Genomic DNA, 16,455 nt, shown 5'->3' with positions numbered 1-16,455 from the left:
CCTTTCATCTGTTCCTGTGCCCTCACTGTATGTTAAATGATTGATCAAGGTACCTCCAGCCCATGACCCTTCTTTCAGACATTGGCCTGCAACTGGCTACAAGAGCAGGAATGAATAATTGAAGAATTCCTACAAGAAGAGATTTGGTGGTCTCTGAAGTGATCTCTTGTTCTCCAGGCACTGAGCCACTAAACTGTTAGCTGTGCCGAGGTGAGTGAGGGATAGAAAGACCGAAGCACCATCCACAACATGATGTCTTATTTTTAGAATCTGGTGAAACAGGAAGGAAATTATTACAGGAACACTAAGAAGATAGTTTAGTCATGGCCACAACATATTAATTTGTGGGAACATCATTTAAATTTGTGGGAATGTGAAAAGTTGTGGAATAACTCGCAATGTGAAGTCGTGGACTCGAGATTCTATGTTGGGAACAACAGCAACTCAGCCACTAAGTGGTAGGCCAAGTAAAATCACAGAGCGGGGTCAGTGCATGCAGAAGCACAGTGCGCAGAGTCAATAGCTAACGACCTCCAAACTTTGTGTGGCTTTCAGATTAGCTAAAGAACGGAGTGTAGAGAGCTTCATGGAATGGGTTTCCATGGCCGAGCAGCTGCATCCAATCCTTACATCACCAAGTGCAATGCAAAGCGTTAGATGCAATGGTGGGATGCCGCCACTGGACTCTAGAGCAGTGGAGATGTGTTCTCTGAAATGACAAATCACGCTTCTCTGTCTGGCAATCTGATGGACGAGTCTGGGTTTGACGGTTGCCAGGAGAACGGTACATGCCTGACTGCAAAGTGCAAAGTGTGCCAAGTGTAAAGTTTGGTGGAGGGGGATTATGGTATAGGGTTGTTTTTCAGGGGTTGGGCTTGGCCTCTTAGTTCCAGTGAAAGGAACTCTTAATGCTTCAGCATACCAAGACATTTTGGACAATTTCATGCTACCAACTTTGTGGGAACATTTTGGGGATGGCCCCTTTCTGTTCCAACATGACTGTGCACCAGTGTACAAAGCAAGGACCATAAAGACATGGATGAGTGAGTTTGGTGTGGAGGAACTTAACTGGCCTGCACAGAGTCCTGACCTCAACCCGATAGAACACCTTTGGGATGAATTAGAGTGGAGACAGCGAGCCAGGCTTTCTCATCCAACATCAGTGCCTGACCTCACAAATGCAATTCTAGAAGAATGGTCAAAATTTCCTATAAACACACTCCTAAACCTTGTGGAAAGCCTTCCCACAAGAGTTGAAGCTGTAATAGCTGGGTTGTAACACGGGGTCAGTTGTAACTGTCTGTTTGACAAGTCAGAAAAGACCTATTGTGATGTCATCAATATTATACACTCCCATCACCTATTTGAGTGGCATGTGACTGTGAGAAACACTAGATTTTATGACCAAAACAAACAAACAAACAAAAAACTGATTTTCAGGAAGGAAAGTGAAGTTTTTTTTTATCAAGACAATATTTTGCCTATAGCAATCATTGTATTGTAGATGCAGTTATTTGACATGCATAATCTAAAGTAGCTATTTCTCTAGTTTAATTTGATGCTTTGCATTCAAGCTAACTTCAAACCCACAGTTAGCTAAGTTATGGCTGTTAGGGGTTGGGATAGTTGTAACAGTTTATTGAAAATGTTACAACCAACCCCTTATGATGATTCCAGTTATCAATCACATCCCCCGTTAAAACAAAATCACATGGAGTTCCAGTTTTGCCACCTCTGAAAAGGCAGCGTTTTAAAGAAGCTCTTGACTACTTTGATGGCAGACTCGCTATAAAAAAGGTTGAATCGTCAAAAATGGATAAAATATCCATAGTTAATAAAAAGGATGAAGCAAGGTAAACATAACAAAAAAGGAAACTAACACTGGCTTATCAGAAATGGACACAACAGTGAGCGTCAACTACTATCGGAGATAAGGGCCATGAGACATGAGGTCAGCAGTAAATTAGAGAGAACAGATGCGTAGGTGAAAGAAATGCGAGGACTTGGAGAGCTGGTCATGCAGGTCAAACATCCGCATTTAAGGAGTCAAAGAAGGTGTCAAAGGAGAAAAGATCATGACAGAATTTGTAGATAGATTGTTAAAAGAACTCCTCGATCTCCCTGCTGACCAAGACCTAGGAATTGAACACGTGCACAGATTGCGGCCCCAATAGATCATAAAGCATGTTCCAGGTCAATTGAAGTTCCTGCACTTTCCGACCAAGCAACAGATTTAGGGCATGGAGCAAAAAAGGCTTAAAACATGAAGGATATGAACTGGAAAAAAAGGTAATTATAACAAAAAAGTAAAGATAATTATAACAATAACTATATTTGTGTTCACACCAATGAATGATAATGGTCTGTTTATTCTAAACTCACGTGCTGCGGTTTCAAAGTGTGCATGTTTTTGCTGTTATTGTTGTATTTACACGGCTATAACCAGCAGATGTCCTCAGCATGCTATGTTTCAAGTGAATAGCTAGTGTAATCGATCTAATCTAACAGTGAATTTAGCTGACAAGGTCATTGTAGTGGAATAAAAAAATGCCTAGTCTTTTTCACTGCAACTTCAAAGGAAGTGAGACAATGTTGTGTCTGGATGCCTGAGGTAATTTTATTTTACACTGTTTGCTAGCCTGGCAAAATTATCTCATCATTAATAATTCTCACCAATTATTCCGGGGGGTATGACAGTCAAACAGTGGCTTTTTCTGGACCTCGGCGATTAACTTCTCCGCAATGTCGTCTGCCATTTTAAATATGCGAGCCCTTACATTATAATGGATTCTGATTGGCTGTCAGTGTTTTATCATTCAACAGCAGGAAAAAAATCGTTCTATTTAGAACGATTTTTAGAACTATATCTTTGTCGTTATCTTTATAGTTATCGTTCTTGGTGTGAACGGGCCTTAACAATCGCACACACAGCTTTGCGCACTCTGATAATCAGCAACAGTGTGCTGCTCCACTAATTGTAATGATTGAGGGGTGGGTTCCTAATAAGATTAGGGGAGAAAGAGGGAAAGGTAGAAGTTCAATGAATCAAACTTTAAATAGAAGCTCAATGAAACAAGGTATTAGTGCAGTTTTTATTTCTTTTCCAGACTCTTCCACTGTCTTTAAACATCTGAATTGGGAAAAGTTAAAAAATACTTCCTCGTCAATTGAGCTTTTTTTGATCAATGTACAGCCTGGAAACAAGATCCTGAGATATGAAGGAAGATATGAAGGAAAACACACATTATATCAAGTCTAAATCAGAGAAAGAACTTAAGTTCCATATTGGACAAATGCTTTTTGTTTCATTAATAATAACTTTTTCAAGTTAGTTTGACCCTATAATAGCAATTTTGAAGGGTTAGTTCACCCAAAAATGAAAATTCTGTCATTAATTATTCACCCTCATGTCATTCCAAACCCGTAAGACTTTTGTTCATCTTCAGAATGAAAATGAAGATCTTTTTGATGAAATGCAACAATGCAATTGAAACTTTGACAAGTTTCATAAAAAAAGTTCATAAAAATCGTAAAACTAATCCATTTGAATTGAGTGGTTTAGTCCAAATTTTCTGAAGAGACTCTTTAGCTTTTTATGATAAACAGATTTAATTTAGGCTTTTACGCAAACACAAAACAGGAGCTCAACTGAACCTGAATGACGCGCGAGAACAAACCTCTTGCAGAAGCTCAAACATGCTGCATAACACACGAGAATGAACCTCACGCATCAAACAAACATGCTCGAGCTTCCGTTTACCACAACTGATGTTCGAGTTTATGAATGTTTACATCTGAATATAAGCCTAAAATCAATCTCTTCATCATATAAAGTGATTGTGTCTCTTCAGAAAATTAAGACTTAATACAGAGTGAAAAGAGAATGTATCTACTTTCAACAATGATCATAATAAATGTTTTTTGAACAGCAAATCAGTATATTAGAATGATTTCTGAAGGATCATGTGACACTGAAGACTGGAGTAATGATGCTGAAAATTCAGCTTTGCCATTGGAGGAATAAATTATAAAACAGTTATTTTAAATTGTAAAAATATTTCACAATATTTCTGTTTTTACTGTATTTTTAATTAAATAAATGCAGCCTTGGTGAGCAGACAAAACTTATTTTAAAAACATTAAAAATCTTACCGACCCCAAACTTTTGAATGGTAGTGTACAATACAATAATATAATGAGATCAAAGTTTAGGGTTATTAGTTTGTTCAAATCATTCACCCAAAGTATTAAACTTTGGCACTTGTCCTGTTTTTGCCACATTCTTAGCTTAGCAGCTGGATATACAAACATTGTTTTGCTATAGACATAAATAACAGTTCATGTGGCTTCTTGAGGAGATACATGCTATTACTTTTTATATTTGCTCATTTAATGTTGTTATTATGAGTTTTGCCTGCTGGATGATAAAACAGGTGAAAAAAATCCTCTTACATTTGAGGAGGATGGACCCAATCCATAAATATGGACTTATAATCCTTTATGATAGGAGACTTCAGAAAGTAACTTTTGACTTGGGTCACATAAGCAACAAGTCAAAGTCACAGATCATCTTAGCAACTGCATAAAAAAATGCCCTGGTAACCATCCACAACATCCTCTTCTGCACAGGTAAACATCATCCACATTCTCTGCAGAAAATGTTTACATTTTTTATTTTTAAAAATCCATATTAAAACACTGAGGGTTTCAAGTATTTTTTTTCAGGTACCCTAAATATGTTACGTTTTTTTTTCCTAACACAAACTCACATTTCTGAATACTTAATATGGCTGCATATAATGTGCAACTGCAGAGGTTTCAGAAGGCTAAGAGTTACTGGATGCTATGTTTTGATGACAGAAGGAAACAAGAATCTAAATAAGGCTTTACATCAATTGACAATTGAGATTAAATTTAAAAGATATTAGATATGATATGTTTATCTGGGAAAAGATGCCCTCTGGGGTAAACTTATCTCAAATGTCTAATTGTTACAATTAATAAACACATAAAATTCAAAATATTTTAAACTTGTGATTATGATTTTTGGCAATTTAGTTATAAAATCAGTTAGCTAAATTAAAATAACAAAACCGAATTACAGTCAGTCCAGTACAATAAAATCCAGCATCTTACCCAGTCATCAAAACCTTTAGCCTATGATTGCGCTACAGCTGTCAAGGGAAAAACAAGGAAATAACTGAAAAAAGTCACCATAGCTAAGTGAACAAACTTGTAGCACAGTATTTCATCAAAATAAATTATTTCTAATTAATTAATTTTCATGATTGAGCATGTGTCTGTCATCTACATGTCCATATGGTGCATGCATTCAAAATAAGGTGAAGACATAGAAATTGTATAACTACAAAAAGATGGCAAATATTTAGGATTACTAGTGCCTTTCAGGAAGATGTGTAGTTCCTCTAGCATTAAGCAACAGGACCAGTCATTTTTTGAGGCTCTTTATTCAGCACATACTGCATAAACTCGCATTGAACACACTTCTTTTCTAGATAATACTAAGCACCTCAGTACTCAAGCATGATACTGCCACCTTGTGGTTAAAGTACAGAACTCCACATTTCCTCTCTTGAAAGATTTCTTCATATCACAGATTACTATTCTGTATGGAAGCCCGTTTCCGCCACTAAAAAAAAAAAAAACTCCACTAAAAAAAAAAAATATATGAATTGCGACTTTTTATCTCTGAATTCTGACTTTTTATCACGCAATTGCGACTTTATATCTCAGAATTCTGACTTTATAACTCGCAATTGCGAGATATAAAGTCGCAATTGCGTGATAAAAAGTCAGAATTCTGAGATATAAAGTCGCAATTGCGTGATTAAAGTCAGAATTCTGAGATATAAAGTCGCAATTGCGTGATATAAAGTCAGAATTGCGAGATATAAAGTCGCAATTGCGTGATAAAAAGTCAGAATTCTGAGATATAAAGTCGCAATTGCGAGTTAGAAAGTCAGAATTCTGAGATATAAAGTCGCAATTGCATGATATAAAGTCAGAATTGCGTGATATAAAGTCAGAATTGCGAGATATAAAGTCGCAATTGCGTGATAAAAAAGTCAGAATTCTGAGATATAAAGTCGCAATTGCGTGATAAAAAGTCAGAATTCTGAGATATAAAGTCGCAATTGCGTGATAAAAAGTCAGAATTCTGACTTTTTTTCTCGCAATTGCGACTTTATATCTCAGAATTCTGACTTTTTATCACTACTGTGAAACGTTATTTCTCACAGTTCTTACTTTGCTTGCGTTTCCTTTCATTGCGACTGACCATCAGGATTGCTGCTTTGTTATTATTATACATAAAATAGAGGACATCATAAAGGATTATTTTTAGCGCCGATTTACCAATAAAGAAATATTGATTTTACTGGAGGAGACACATAAAGATTAGTTTCCGGACATAATGCATTATGCAGGAATATGCATATAGAATGTTTCCACGGTAACCTTGTACACAGCGTTTCAAGGAGAAAAAACAGCTTTTACTGCCATCTAGTGGGCTTAATACTAAAACAACCAGTACCTATCATGTTTCATCAACTTTGCAACTCAAGGGTAGAATCATGCAATTCTGCAAATTACAGTCGAGGTATTTGGGCAATAAAAGTTGTTTTTAACAGAATGGATACACTAATGAATTTTACACAATAATAACAATATAATAATAATCATAATAAGAAGAAGAATCAGCTGTGGCGGAGGCGCAATAAATCAGACAAAGCTGAAGTGGCACATTTTATACACCAACAGCTTCAGACTTCACGGCAGCATGGCTATCGCTGGATGCACTGTTACAGACAGAGATACTGACCATCAGTTAATTGCGAGAAAATTCACGCAATTGCGACTTTATATCTCAGAATTCTGACTTTATAACTCGCAATTGTACCAAAACTTTCACAGTTCAGTATGGGTCAGCTGACCCTTCCCTGGGTCATGTACATCACTTTTCTGATCTGTGAAAACTTACAGATCAGAATAGTGATGTTACTGACCCTGGGAAGTGTCAGCTGACCCATACTGAACTGTGAAAGTTTTCACAGATCAGAATAGCAAAGTTAGTGACCCAGGGAAGGGTCAGCTGACCAATACTCATCTGTGAAAGTTTTCACAGATCAGAATAGCGATGTTAGTGACCAAGGGAAGGGTCAGCTGACCCGTACTGAATTGTGAAAGTTTTCACAGATCAGAAAAGTGATGTACATGACCCAGGGAAGGGTCAGCTGACCCATACTGAACTGTGAAAGTTTTCACAGATCAAAATAGCGATCTTAGTGACCCAGGGAAGGTTCTGCTGACCCGTACTGAACTGTGAAATTTTTCACAGATCAGAATAGCAAACTTAGTGACCCAGGGAAGGGTCAGCTGACCAATAATCAACTGTGAAAGTTTTCACAGATCAGAAAAGTGATGTACATGACCCAGGGATGGGTCAGCTGACCCATACTGAACTGTGAAAGTTTTCACAGATCAGAATAGCAAAGTTAGTGACACAGGGAAGGGTCAGCTGACCCGTACTGAAATGTGAGTTTTCACAGATCAGAAAAGTGATGTACATGACCCAGGGAAGGGTCAGCTGACCCATACTGAACTGAGAAAGTTTTCACAGATCAGAAAAGTGATGTACATGACCCAGGGAAGGGTCAGCTGATGCATACTGAACTGTGAAAGTTTTCACAGATCAAAATAGCGATATTAGTGACCCTGGGATGGGTCAGCTGACCCGTACTGAACTGTGAAAGTTCTCACAGATCAAAATAGCGATATTAGTGACCCAGGGAAGGGTCAGCTGACCCGTACTGAACTGTGAAAGTTTTCACAGATCAAAATAGTGATATTAATGACCCTGGGATGGGTCAGCTGACCCGTACTGAACTGTGAAATTTTTCACAGATCAGAATAGCAAAGTAAGTGACCCAGGGCAGGGTCAGCTGACCAATACTCAACTGTGAAAGTTTTCACAGATCAGAAAAGTGATGTACATGACCCAGGGAAGGGTCAGCTGATGCATACTGAACTGTGAAAGTTTTCACAGATCAAAATAACGATATTAGTGACCCTGGGATGGGTCAGCTGACCCATACTGAACTGTGAAAGATTTCACAGATCAAAATAGTGATATTAGTGACCCTGGGATGGGTCAGCTGACCCGTACTAAAATGTAAAAGTTTTCACAGATCAAAATGGTGATATTAGTGACCCTGGGATGGGTCAGCTGACCCGTACTGAACTGTGAAAGTTCTCACAGATCAAAATAGCAATATTAGTGACCCAGGGGGTCAGCTGACCCGTACTAAAATGTAAAAGTTTTCACAGATCAAAATAGTGATATTAGTGACCCTGGGATGGGTCAGCTGACCCGTACTGAACTGTGAAAGTTATATATATATATATATATATATATATATATATATATATATATATATATATATATATATATATATGTGTGTGTGTGTGTGTGTGTATATATATAAAATATATATATATATTACACAAAAAACGGGGGGCAGAGCAAAGAGAAACATGGCCACGAGATAAAATGCTATTGTGAAAGTTTTCACAAATCGAGCTCGACCTAGAACAATGTTATTTTATTCCAGCAGTCTGCGTGTTTATTGGTAATAGACGTTAAACATGAAGAACGCCTTTCTTTCACATTCCTTACTGGCGGACTTACCAAGGGGTTTACGGACAAGAGCTTTGCTGTGAAAAACTTCACAGATCAAGCTGGTGAAGATGACAGCGGTTTCATTCCTCTAAATGTCCAACATTTGGAGCTATAGCCATTATAAAATTAAGAGTCGCTACGAAAAAAAAAAACCTGATTTCGGCCCAAAGGACAGCGTCACCTTAATTCACAAATCATGGAGAACGATATTCGGTATTATTTGCATGTATATGACAGCGCACTGCGTATTTATAGCCAAAAGAAATCTGAATATCAAACCGCAACTATCTTTACTGCGGTCTTTAACCCTCGCAATTGCGACTTTATATCTCGCAATTCTGACTTTATATCACGCAATTGCGACTTTATATCTCAGAATTCTGACTTTTTATCACACAATTGCGACTTTATATCTCAGAATTCTGACTTTATAACTTGCAATTGCGACTTTATATCTCAGAATTCTGACTTTTTATCACGCAATTGCGACTTTATATCTCAGAATTCTGACTTTATAACTCGCAATTGTGAGATATAAAGTCGCTTCCATAATTCTGAACAGTTTTTAATGATTACAACAATTACAATCTGACAGTATTCTGTAAATAATTTAAAGTAAAAAAAAACAAAATAAAACAAACAAACAAACAAACAAAAAAACACTGTCATACCTGCAAACTTTCTCATCTCAGCAACTATGATCACCAATCTGGGGTGCGTTTCCCAAAGCGAACTATGGTCGCAAGTTCCGTCGTTACCAATAGAGTTCAATGGGACTTACGACCATAGTTGGCTAACGATGCTTTCGGGAAACTCACCCCAGAATGATTTTTTTTTTTCTTTTTTTTTTTTTTCTTTTAGTCCCTAACTTTTTTTGGTTAAAAATGATCCAAAATCAATTTTTGAGCAAGTACATAACCAGACAGTGTTCAAATCTATCTAATTATCTTGTCTCGATTAACAACGGTAAGCTTGTAATAATGTTTTATAATAAGAGCGACATGGTGGATTTTCATGGGGGAAATTTGAGCATGCACTCCAATGTCAAGCCAACTTTATGCCAATCAATGGGAAACTGTGTTTGACTTTAGTGTCAAACTTTGCACGTTACGTTCATATTCTGAGTCCACCTGCTTGCCTGTAGCCTATTGTATAGCCTACATCCCCAATAAGGTACGTTAAGCGTTTTAAATGTCCCTACGGCAGGGGAATCCTGTATGACGTATTGAGGGAAACCCTAGTACTGCAGCACAGCGCCGTGACAAAGTTAAAGTGCCCCTATTATGCCTTTTTTAAGGTCCCTAATATTGTTTTGGGGGTCTCCTACAACAGTTTTACATGCATGCAAGGTCAAAAAACACATTCGGTTTCTCACGCCTCTTGCCCGCCCTGCTCATCACATAACCCATCGCCCGTCGCAGGCCAGGGGATACTGCGCTTACTCCCCCCCCGGGGGCTTGTCCCGGCGGCCGCAGCACCTGGGGGTAAGGACAGACGAGACGAGAGAAAGGAGACGGAAGCAAGGGGTGCGACAGGACGAGAGAGGGGAGAGAGGAAAAAGAGAAAAAAAAATTCTGGGTCCGGCTCCCAGACACACTGCCGCTCGGTCCTCAGCCAGCCGAGAGGCTCTTCCTCGCATGGCACCGGACGCTCGGTGGACGGCCCGATCCTCGACTGCCTCCTGGCTCCTCCGGTTGAGGGCAGCCAGCAGCGAGTCCGCTGTCCCCTGCTCCTCCCCTTCATGGCAGACGGTAGCAGGCTCCGGCCCACAGCGGACAACGGCACTCCTCCGCTCCCTCCAGGACGGCAGCCACCCCATCTCGTCCCAGTAGCGCGGCACCCGGGTCTCCATCCCACCTTTCACAAGGCTCCAGTACCACTGCCTCGGGCAGCCTCTCGCGGTCTTCACTCTGCCCGAACCCTGCAGCACCACGATCCCCCTCACCAGCGAGGGCTCTCCGACAGCATGTCCCTCCTTCCTCCCGGGTTTCGGCACCAATGTAACACAGTTCATAGATACAGGAAGGAGGAGGCGGGAACCGGCGAACATTCAACATAACGTTAATTCCAAAATAAATAAAGAACAAAACGAAAATAATCCCGGCAGACCCTCGCGGACATCTGACGGTCACACAAACATAATAAAACATAAAATAAAGTCCAGGCCTGGTCCTCTCTTGTCCTTCACTGTCGTCGCTCCTCCTTTTATGCTCCCGGAGCTCCTCCGTGAGAGACTCAAGGCCGGTGCGCCTCGCAGGTGATGCTCGTTATCACTTGCGTAACCGGCCTCGCGTCTTTCCCTCACGGCTCTCGCCCGCCCTGCTCATCACAATCATTGTTTGACATTACAATGTTTACAGAAAGACTAGTTAGCATGGATAGCATCTCAACATCCTATTAGAGAACCACTCTATTGTAATAAAAATGTGAGGCACAAACATGAATAGCTGATAATGCATTCCACTTTGTAAACAAAAGTTGTGCTGCATCCTTGATCATTACTCCAAGTAATAAGACAGACAAGCTGCATTAATCAACAAATTTTTAGACAATATTGGACCCACATCTGAATAGCAGAACTACAGAAACATGAGTTAGCAAGTTAGCAGGAGACAAAACTACGAATTTTGAACGATCGCTAGAAAATGTATACATCAATTATTAATCATACTTACAGGTTGAGATTCAGTGCACTTTAAGGAAACTGTACAACTGAGAGAAATATATCTACCTCAGATTTAAAGTTTGAATTGTACATCAGCATCAGGGAATATTGTCATAATCGTTCACAGTAGAGAAAGCTGCTTACATGTAGAGAAAGCTGCTTACATGTAGAGAAAGTAACAGTGAAGATATTGAATTAAATGTAAACACAACTTTTGTGTGTTTATCAGCTTTTACGCTTACATAGTGGCCCTGATAATCATCACACATGCACTTACTGCTTGCTCCATTTATGTAAATCCATTTTTGTGAATGAAATGAATCTGTAATAATTTCACTTTTGTCTTAAGTTGGAGATATTCATTTTATTACAAATTTTTTACAACCACTTATTTATGTCCTCAAGAAAGTCCAGCAATGGCTGAATGGAATCACCAGCTTTCAACAGCAAATAAAGAACCAGAAAAATCTGAATCAGAAAGAGCTTTATTGCCAAGTATGTTGAAACCTTTAACAGGTACTCTATGTGAGAAGAGTTTGTTCCAGAACTGTTGCATTTTTGCGATGCATGCTGGGATGGCTGGAATCAGCTGCTTGACTGGGGAAGTGCACGACGGCTGCCTCTTCCTGTCATAGAGGCCTTTTTGCTGAGAAGGCCAGTTGATAGAGAGCTTAGCAGCCACTCTCCTGCACATTTCCATGAGGGAGGGGGACTCTCCCATGGTGCTGCCAGGCCAAGAAGAAAGATTAGGAGGGAGGATAGCATTCTCTTCATCTTCCTCCAAATCCACTTCCAAGAGACGAGTAACTGCCTCATCTGATTCTGATTCAAAGAGGAGGAGGAAGTTCAGGAGAGATCTCATCCATCAACTCTCCTCAGCTGCACCGGGGCTGAGGAGTAACAGCATCTCTCTATGCAGGAGGCGTGGAAAGACTTGGGTCCCATTTAGTTATGGCCCTGACTCGAACCAAGCGCTTTAAAACCCTTAATGGGAAATGAGAGCAGTGCAGGTAGCACTCGGGATTAGCGAGCACAGCCTGTGCGTGTCTAACTTCCAAACATGCTATGCACAGAGGGTGAGAGTTCTTAGAAGAAATCATAGACCCGCACATACATGGGCGAGAGGGATCTTTCCCTTTCGCTCCACTGTTGGATGGGCTCACAGTCACCATAACAGAGACACAAACACCAAGGGATTAATGAGATTACAACATGTCTCATTATGAGGCAGGATTGGACAATCTGTCACACCACTTAACGTGGGGGAACAACTGAGAAAAAGGAGCTGTAACTGCTCCTTTTTGTAACTGAAAAACAGCAGAAAGAAAAAACATATTCACTTTAACAGTAAATATCTCCTCTGAAAAACAGCTGCTTTCGGCAACATACAGAGAATAGCAATTTGTCCTTGAAAAGTTTAGCGGCCACTCCTTACAAGGATCTGCCGAGGATAGCTTCCAAATAGAATCTTCACGGGGAAGAGAACGAGAATGAAGTGGCTAGCAGCGATATATATTAGGGAGGTGGGCATCACTCCTGCATCACTTGTCAGTTGTCATTGATACTGACAGACGTGGTGTAATTGGTGCTTCCAAGGCGTTTCCCATAGTAAGATACTGAGGAAATGTTTGAAAGAGAACACTAGAATCAACAGGATCTAATACATGTCTAGAACAGACAAGAAGAACTCTATGTAGCGCAGTCGAAAAAAACATGTGAGCCTAGGCAAGCAAAGCAAACACGTACATAATTCATGCAACAAACCAGCAAAGACAAGAGGGAAAGGAGCACAATAAATAGGGAGCAGAGCACATGAGGATCAGGTGAACACAATCAGGCAAACAAGGACTATACAAGGACAAAACAAGGGGGCATGGTAAGAGGAAACAAGGAGGCAGGATGAAAGGAGCACATGACCAACACAAAGAAATACAGAGCCATGTGCTCAAGCACAAGACAAACAAGGAAACAATAAAAAGAGACAAAACAGATAAGACTGTCAGGGCAGGACCCTGACAACGTAAAATCTCAGGGGGTACTTCTAGTAAAAATATTAGTTCCAAGAGGTTCAGCTGACAAACAAAGTTGGTGAATCTCTGCATTGCATATAAATATGAAATTATATTTTGTACATTTAATGTGTTTGCACAACAAAATCATTCAAAAGAGAGTAATACATGGTTAAATGACTCACTGATTGATAATTGAAATAATAATTGTGCTTGTCAGGAGCTGATTAGATATGCAGTTTTGCAATGTTGAGAAAACACTTCTTAAAAGTGGAATGATTTCTGTAAATTTATTTCTACAATTTATTTATTTCAAGATGACAATGTCACAATGTAATGATGTAATTAATAAAGAAGTTACTGTAATCTTACTGACTAAAACATCGTATAATCTAATTACAAGTACTTAATTTTTGGAATCTGATTACGTAATCCAGATACATGTATCCAATCACTACTAGTATTTTGTAACTTTGACTTTTTGTATCATAATTTCAAGTCTCATATTACTTTTTGTAAATTTTTATGTTATAATTATGACATAAAATTCAAAATTACGACTTAGTATGCCATCATTTTAACTTTTCTTGTCATAATTTTGACTTTTTTAGTATGTCATAATTAAGATTTACCTATTAAAACACAGTTAAGATTTTTTTTTTAATATTATTTAGATGAATCATTATCTATATATTTTTTGGAATTCATGTAAATCAAACCATATACAGTGTGAATTATAATTATTGGTACCTTGGAATGACAGTGGCCAATCAGCTACTCTGTGGATGCATAACACTCACATGCAATGGGGATGAAGTGAAGGGTGGTATTGATTGCTTTAGGAAAATGGATTTTTAACAGGCAGTAATTTTCATAAGCCAGTATAATAAAGTTATCAAACAACTCATATTTCATCAACAGTATGACATAATAACTGCCAATGTACACAAAGACAACAAACAGCTATGGAGAAAGAGAAGGAAAATATCATTGTCATTGTCTTTGTATGTTCCACTTAATATGAATTAGAAACTATTACATTTAATGTATCATTAAATTTTATAAGCCCCACCATATACAACATTTAAAAGTTTACACTGACAGAGGTACTCTGAAATGAATTCAGTTCATTTATACAATTATCCTCACGTTTTTGAACAGTGCCATTGAACAGGCTTCTATGCTCTGTGTGGAGGGTTTGTGGAGCTTTTGGTTTAAGGCAATGACTTTGGCCCTGTGTTGGGTCATCTAAGGCCTCTGTCTTTATAGATATCATCTCTGACTCATAACGGAAAGGTCTTTCCCCCTCAGCCAAAGTGCATGGTTTGCAGTGGTTAATTTTGCTGAGTGCATACACGAGCCTGCTCATTCCATTATTTATTTGCATAACTGAAGTCTGAGATTTTCACAGACGAGGCAAGGCAGAAGTCCCTCTCTCCTTTGCCAGGAAAGCTTTTGTAGAGGTTTTTGTACAGTTCTTCATAGGTCAAAGTGATAAACAAAAAAAGGACCCAAAATCAGACCTTCAATACATACCTCAAGGGCTTTTGTTCATTAAATGGTGTCATGGTGTAATTTTTTATGTCTGTAGAGTCTTTGCCAAGTTGCAAATAGTTCTAGTAAAGTTGAGTGAAGCAAGAATCTAGGGAAAGTCGACATTTTGGTCAGGCAAACATGCAAAGTGATGGTTCATGAACCAAAGCATTGAGCAAGGTGTATTAAAAGAGCCCCGGGGAGCCTTCAAGGTGTAAAAAAGCCTATAATCTGGTACACTGGTAAGTGAATTGATAGGTGTGTCTCAATCAGCTCCCTAGTTCAGTAGTCAGGGCACTGATCAGGGAGTCTGCCATTTTAAGGATGGTTTCAATAGCAAAAATCATTCCAGTGCACTGAATCATTTGCTCCCTAAAAAGTCACATAATGCACAGTGAAAACCAGAGAAAATCGATGCTCACAATGTTCCCTTACTGGAAATTCTGAAATTCTAATAAATTTATGGCTGAAATGTTGCAAAGATTTGTAACAATCAAAGAATTTGTCATAATATACTTTTAAATAACAAACAATTAATGTCAGAAAGATATGTGCTGCTGTTTGTTCATAAATACCAGTAATGATGTTGTACAATAAGAAAATGTTGTCATGTCGCCGGAAATAGTCATCAGTGTCCCAATATGTAGTGAGCCAGGGTCCTTGCTGTCCTTATGCCCAAATTTGTATACACAATATACAGATTCATGACTTAGGGAGCTACGGCGAGACGCACCCTAAGTCAATAGTGGAAATGCTTCAAGTACACTGAATAAACAGCTTTTGCGAATACACTGATTGCTTAATAAATTGATAGTCTGTTCTCTAATCTACAACATGTTTGCCATTAAACATTCATTTTTGACTGATCTATTTTTGGAGTTTACAAAAAAAAAAAAAAATTGCTATTTTATAACAGAAGTCAAAGAACATTTTTTGACAGGTAATGATTGGTTAAAGAGAACAATTTGCAAATGCAGATTCAACAATCAATTCACATAATACTTGTATATTTATGAATCGTGTTTTGCATATGTGAATATTCCTTTGTAAATTTGTTTGTGCATTGACAAATCATATTTTTTTGTGAATATGAATTAGATTATAAATTTGTGAATTGCTCTTTGCAAACAGGAACTTTGTGAATGTGAATTAGCTTATACATTTGTGAATCATATTTTGTAAAGAAATTAATTTTGATTGTTTTTTCTCCATATTTATTTTGGACAGCAATTGCAAAATAAAACATTAAGGTAGATTAAGACCACAGAGAAATTTTAAAATAACATATTGCCATAGATGGAAAGCTGACTGTCTGAGTTTAAAAATTCCCATATCATTGCCGTTGGTTGTCTTGGTTGTCGGCAGACCACTGCTGACCCACAATCAAGAGCCACTGAGATTCTTTAACCGGCACAACATAATCAATAACCAGAATTGTTATTCAATGGCATTCTAAATAAGCATTGACTCGAAATACAAGGTTAGCCAGGTTTATTGGTTTACATTAAGCAAAACAACATAATGGAAGAAGCTCTGTGTTCAACCTGTAC

This window comes from Megalobrama amblycephala, linkage group LG19 (assembly GCF_018812025.1).
Source record: "Megalobrama amblycephala isolate DHTTF-2021 linkage group LG19, ASM1881202v1, whole genome shotgun sequence".
NCBI classification, from domain to species: Eukaryota; Metazoa; Chordata; class Actinopteri; order Cypriniformes; family Xenocyprididae; genus Megalobrama; species Megalobrama amblycephala.
This window is presented reverse-complemented; position numbering follows the sequence as displayed.